At 35.7% G+C, this 7,246-nt stretch overlaps 1 protein-coding gene across 1 annotated transcript in view; it reads left to right on the top strand.

Annotated features, from left to right (window-relative positions):
• Positions 1–6,361: 6,361 nt before the first annotated feature.
• NSD3 (nuclear receptor binding SET domain protein 3) overlaps positions 6,362–7,246 on the top strand; it is a 4,286,093-nt gene continuing 4,285,208 nt past the window's right edge. The window contains exon 1 of the mRNA XM_044084319.1: positions 6,362–6,863. The gene's annotated coding sequence lies outside the window, so the exon portion shown is untranslated. The remainder of the gene's footprint in view (positions 6,864–7,246) is intronic.

Here is a 7,246-nt window from a genome sequence, read left to right as displayed (position 1 = left end):
CTATTTTCCCATCAAGACTTTAGATTTAACATCCACACAAGGATAATATATATATATATATATATATATATATATATATATATATATATATATATATATCACAAGATCTAAACACAAAAATACACACATTTCTAATAAACCCCTGTCCCTTATCAGATCATAATTCTCTTATTCTTAATATTCAAATAGACTTTAAAATATTAAATTTTGTAACTAGAATACCAGCTTATATTACAAAATTAAAAGAATCCAAACCCTGGTTAAACATGGAACTGCAATATTATCTGGAAGCTAACTACTCTGAAGAGATAAATATAGTAATGATTTGGGATACTTTGAAAGCATGCATATATATATATATATATATATATATATATATATACATATATATATAAGAATTCTTACACGGTTCAAAAACAAAACAAAAGAATGGGAGTCTGAATTATACAATATACAAAATCCAACTAATAAAAGTCAACAATAAATCCTCATCAAATATCTCAGATAATAAGAAAGAAATAGATGAATTAAACAAAAAATATAATGAAATTTAAACCCATAAAACAGACATAGCATTGGAAAAACTGAAACTAAACTCTTGTGTTACATCAGCAAGACACATGCATAATTTAGTAGCTAGAATTAAGAGACAATCAAAACAAAATAATATTACTAATATTATTCATGAAGCTGTGGTAGCGTTGTTGCCTCACAGTAAGATGCTGTCCGGTTCGATTCTCAGCTACGTCTTCTGCGTGGAGACATGCGTGAATGGGCATACCTTCGTTGGAAGGTTGTGCGTCAGGGCTGGCAATTCGGCATGTAAAAATCAACTGCCAATCATTAGCGGACTGGAGTTCTGCTGTGGCGACCCCTATCCGGGAAAAGCCAAAAGACACATACATACATTCATGAAGGAAGAGGAAATAAATTAGTTTCAGATATAAGTGAAATTCTGGAGGCTTTCAAATATCATTATACGGAAGATTTTGGGAGTAATAAATCTCAAAACATTTGTCCAAATACAGAAATGAACTTTCACAAAGTCAAAAAAAAAAAAATACCAGAAAAATTAAAATTAGATATCCAAAAACAAATTACACATAAAGAAATTACAGATTATATAAGGGAAAGCAAATGCAACAAAGCACCAGGATTAGAAAGTATTATAATTGAACTATATAAAGTGTTTCCAACATCCACAATCTCGGTATTTCACAAATCGTTATTAGAAATCCAATCACAAAATATTATACCACCCTCATGGAAATATTCTCTGATTACACCCATTATGAAAGAAGGTAAAAATCCCACACAATGCAAATCTTACAGACCAATATCTCTACTCAGCAATGATTATAAAATGTTTATGTCCATCTTAGTTAACCGAATTAAAAAATCTTTGACCTGCATTATAAATGAGGACCAAACAGGTTTTATTTACAATAGACACACATATGATAACATTCAAAGAGTATTAACTCTTACAGACATATTAAATAGAGAAAAAAAAGGAAACTCTAATAATAACATTGGACATAGAAAAAGCTTTTGATTCACTAAAATAGGAATATTTATTTAAGATATTAGCATATTATGATTTTCCGCATCCCTTTATTTCATTAATAGAAAACATATATAAAAATAACTTAGCATATATGTTAAACTACGGCCATTTACTTCTGATTCACTAAACAGGGCTGCCCAATGTCATCCATCCTATTTGCACTAGCGATTGAATTATTTGCCTCTACAATATGCTCCAATAAGAAAGTAAAGAATATTGATTTATATGGCCAGTATGAGTCCAAAATTATGTTATTTGCAGATGACATTCTTCTCACATTATCCAACTCAAAAGAAAGTATAAACAAATTAGAAGAAATAGTAGAAAATTTCTCTTCAATGTCTGGACTTTACTTCAATAAAGCAAAGTCAAATTTTCTAATAATGAACAGGTATAATGAGTGTATATTAGAAGGGAACCAAATAATAGGTAAGCAAGTGTCAACCCTTAATTATTTAGGCATTGTTTTACGTAAAAATATAGAAGAAACTCATTACAAACTATAATAATATCTTAAAAATATAAAAAGCCATATAGCCAATTGGAATAAAATATATTTAACTTTTGAAGATAGATTACAAATAATACAAATGATATTACTACCAAAAATTCTATACATAGCTCAATCCATTCCTATGAGTCCAGAAAAACTTATTCTAAAAAAAATAAATGCAATATTATTAAAATTTCTTTGGTACCCTAACAAAAATAGAATAGCTCTCACTCATCATGTCAGACCATGGGACAGAGGGGGAATTAACTTTCCAGTCTTAGAGACTTACATAAAAGCTTCTATATTTAAAATAATTATAAACTGGATAGACCCAAATTATTGCTCCAACTGGAAAACTTTACTTACCATTATCTATTTAAATGAAAATTCTATAACAAAAAACTGCAAGTCAGGAAATCATACTAATAAACCATGGCATATCTTATGCATAGGAATTCAATAAAATTTAACAAAGCCTACTAAACTAAACTTCATAAATTATGTTTTTAATACATTTAGGAAATTCATTAATGCCAACACAGAAATAAGAACATGGATAGATTCAATAATCCCTTTCAATTCCAGAAAAAAACTTTCATAATAACATACATAAAGATATCTTTAATACATGGGAACATAACTTTACGTGCTGCCAACAATGTATTATTAATCAAAAATAGCAGATAGCCAACAAATAACTACTACTTATGAAATCTCATCCGCAGATCGGCTAATTCTCCAAAGTGTTTTGACTCGTACACAAGATTTATACAGAATAATAAACAATTCCCCTTTTAAAAATAGACCTAAATGTATAAAATTTCTAGATGACATTATATATAACAAAAAAATTTGGAAAAATATAACTTCAAAATTATATAAATTAATAATTAATTATAAAACTGAAGTTAAACAATTCTGGGACTTTATCACCAAAGTTCATTCATTAAATTTATCTTTGGAAAACAAAACAAACTTATTATATTCTGTCAAATTAACATCTAACATACAATACTGGAGAATTTTCAGGTGGAAATTTCTACATAGATCATTCTATACACCCAATAAATTAGCGAAATTTTACTCTTCCAATAATGTTATATGTTGGAGATGTCAATTAACATGCAATGCAGATTGGATACACATATTTCATGATTGTATTAAACTTAAAAAGTACTGGGAAGATGTTGGTGAATTTTTACAAGCTTTATATACAGATAGGGTTTTATTAGCAAAATCTTTAATTTTTTTGAATATTAATGAAGGATCTGACGTGAACAAAAAATATCTATATTTATTATGGACCATACTAACAGTTGCAAGGAAATGCATCACTAGAAAGTGGAACTCAACTTCTGAACCTATTTTGGAAGAATTCTTAAAGTTAGCAAAAGAAACTGCAACAACGGAAGTCAAAGAACTAAGAATCACTCCAAAAACATGGTCCAACAACCCATGGAAGAAGGTACCATCACTTATTGAGACATTCAGAAAAGTTTCAGCCCTTACTTAAAGGGGAAAGCAGTTGAAAAAAATAGTATAAACGTCTTTCAAATTGGATCAGATTGGACCATTCTATATTTTTTCAGACCTATGTAAATATTGTAAATAATAATGTTATTTTGCTTATTTCATTATATCATTATATAACATTAATAGGTTATTTATTACACTTAAAAAAATTAATAAAAACTTTTGAACAAAATGGTAATGCTCATATCTGCTCTGAGCTACAACAGAATGGCATTAAATATACTGATTCCCAAGGATATTGCCAATATCCTAGCCGATCGATTCAGTGCCAACTTCACCCCCCCAAAGGGCCCATCTTAATACCGAAAGATTGCCAAATTCCAGTAATCACGGCCACACAGGTAAAAAACGCACTCTCCAAAGCTAAGAATACAGCATTCATGGGACCAGACGACATCCCGGGCTGTGTACTACATGAACCTGAACTACAAAATTAACTGGCACCTCACCTAAGTGTCATGTTTAATCATAAATCTCAGGCTTCGTGCCCACTGAGTGGCGCACAACTACAGTTATCCCACTCCATAAGGGGGGATCCACCTTGGATCCTGGAAACTACCATCCCATCAGTCTGACAAGCCTAATCTACAAGCCATGGAACATATTATCATGGAACTTATAAACAAAGACATTGGCAACCTTCAAACACTGGACCCCACCCAGTTTGGGTTCATGAAGGGCTGATTGTGTCTCCTGAACCTAATTGACTTCTTCGAATCAGTCTCCAGAACCGTGAACAAGGGTAAGGCGGTCCACACAGCCTATCTGGACCTCGCCAAAGCCTTCCAACACCATCCCCCACTCTGGAATCATAGATAAACTTACTAAGCTGGGCATAAATCCCATTGTCACTTGATGGGTTGCCAACTCGCTAAACTGTAAAAGTAGCAGACTCCAGATCCAGCTCCAGACAAGTGGGGTACCTCAGGGTTCAGTTCTGGGACCACTCTTGTTTGGCATCTTCTTCTCTGAAGTACACGCCAACACTAAGTGACTCTGGATAGCAAAGTTTGCAGATGACTGCAAACTGGGAGCTATTACTGAATCCCCAAATGATGTGGATATTCTATAAAAGGGGCCTTACAGAAACAGATGCTTGGTGCCAGAACCATGGGCTCAAGCTCATGCCAAGAAGTGTATAGTTATCCCCTTTGGGAAAAACCATGTACCCATGAATTACCACAAAGGTAGCAGTACACTAAACACCGAAAGTGTGATAAGAGACTTAGGAATACAGGTGGACAGTGGTCTCACCTTCGATAACCACATTGCCACAACAGTCAGGAAATCGTTCTATGTGGCACACCTCATTACTAAGGACTTTCCAACCAGAAAAAGGAGGTCATTGTCCCACTGTACTCATCCCTCATTAGACCCATCACAGAGTACAATGCCCCATTTGGTATGTACCTCACAAGACATATGCAACAACTGGAAAGGTCGCAAAAACCCCTCATAAAAGAATCACAGGCCTAAAGCAGATGCTCTAAGCTAACCCACTAAAAAAACTCCAGCTATACTCTGTCGCATATCGTCTACTCAGAGGCAATCTCTGCTCAACATACAAGGCCATGTCAAACCCACAGCTGTTGAACATGCTACACTTAAAGAAATCCCAATCCATCAGAACCACACGCCCCAGGGACCTAAACCTTGTCATCACAATGAACAAAACATGCTGGAGGGATAGGTTCCTGACCCAGAGACTCCCCATACTCTGGAATAGACTGCCCATACATGTCAAGCAGAGCGCTTCCATAGCCGTCTTCAAAAGGAACCTTGACGACTGGATGGGAGATAGGAAATTTACCCCGGGGATCATGTCAGTCGCCCTGCTAGACAGGGGTCCAGGGAAATAAATATTGTGGGAAGAAATAGCCAAGGAATTGTTATGGCTAGGCTTGTACAGGCCCTAGGGCTGATAGCCAAGTATCAGTCAAATTATAGTCAGTAAATAATACCAGTCGTTGCAGGTCCATACTTTTAAGAAAATGTATGTTGATACAAACCTTGTTGCTTTTTTAATTGAATTAAGAGCAATATTTTAAAATTGATCCGGATTTTGGGCCTTTGTTCTAAATTATTTTTGGCTTCGTCCATGTGCCTTGGGCAAAGGCGTTGACAGGTATTTATAAACAACATATTTATCATTAAAGACCTGATCGTAATCCTCGGTTTATGCTAAAAAAGTCCTAACACAGCCTAATCTTTTCCCCGGTAAACAGATGCTGAAATACTGATAAGAGGATTCCTCACGTCTTCCCAAGGTAAAACCTAGAAACGAGGCTGCGCTTTGAGCATAGGTAACCCTTAACCGCTAAGCCTAAGCCCAAAAATCAGGGATGTATTTTAAATATAATTTAATACACTTGTAACGTTGACAAAACAACAGATTTTGTATTAGCATTTTTGATGGCTATAAAGTCTGAATAATGGATTTTGTATTAGCATATTACAGATATTACTTGTGAAACTCTGATGTCTGCATTATTTAGTAACATCAGTTCTCAATTATTTCCTAGAAACCACATATTTTACAAGATCCAGGTCAAAATTGTGAGACACAAAATCAGAGACATTCCTGGAAATCATGGGAAGCTAGCATATTCTGCACGGCAGAAGGACTAAATTCAAACTACACCTCCCGTGAGCCCTGTTACTTGGCTGAGACAAACGGCCTATCAACTACAGCGATTTTGGCGGCGAGCGCAAGGTGGGGGTGGGAATGCTGACTGCCTGGTATAGCTTTTGTTAGCGGAGTGGGAGGAGATATGATGAGTGAAAACAGTAAGCACACAGAGGAAGTAGCGGCAGGAGTGTAAATAAACCATACCACCCTTTCTAAGGAGAAACATTAGGTTTGCGGCTACAGGGGGACGAAGAAAACGATTGGAAAGGATTGCTTGTTTACAAGTCGACGCCGCTGGGCCCTAATGCCTGGGAAAGCCCGCGGCCCGACTGACGTGCTCCGAAAGGGAAAGATCCGGAGGTTTTCATGGTGGTGCTTATATTAGCGGGCCTTGCGTTGGCTTCCCGGCTGCTTCAGTTTTCCAGACTGCTGATTTTTTTGTCTGCGGTTCGCTGCATTAACCTGTCTTGTTCATACTTGTCTGCAGCACATTTTTAAAGGTTGTCCATTGCCTACACAAATAACACTGACTCTCATGTTAGTTGCCGCAGCCGCTGTCAATTTCCTTTTTCACGTATTGCATCCTGGAGCTTAAAAGGCTTCCCTCTCTAAGATTTGATTTAGAATGGACCAAACTGAAGGTACTGAAGTGCTTCCGCAATTAACGTTTCTTTCATTGTCTCTCGATTTTTCGTATGGATTTTAATTGTCTAACACATTGAGCAATAAGCGGTAGTATGTGGTGAAGTGATGTGTTGGGAGGTGGGAGCGTCTATTTGAACTGGGCTGTTTTGGTGATGGAGGAGGATTGGCTTGATTTAAAGGGGCAGAACCGTTTGCTTTCGTTGCTGCTTTTCTTCCTGCAGTAGAACTGTGTTTGTGTAGATTTGCTAGACTAGCGCTACATTTCACTGGACTTATTTTGTGCATTTAGCTGATGATGTATTTGCTGTTTTGCGAATGCCCGGCATCCACATTTCGTTTGTTTTGGACTGATGTTTGCATTCTGTAGAAAGTCGAATTA

This window comes from Protopterus annectens, chromosome 9.part0 (assembly GCF_019279795.1).
Source record: "Protopterus annectens isolate FY-2018-M chromosome 9.part0, PAN1.0, whole genome shotgun sequence".
Lineage (NCBI taxonomy): Eukaryota > Metazoa > Chordata > Ceratodontiformes > Protopteridae > Protopterus > Protopterus annectens.
Note: the sequence above shows the minus strand (reverse complement) of the source record. Positions and strands in the feature narration are given on the sequence as shown.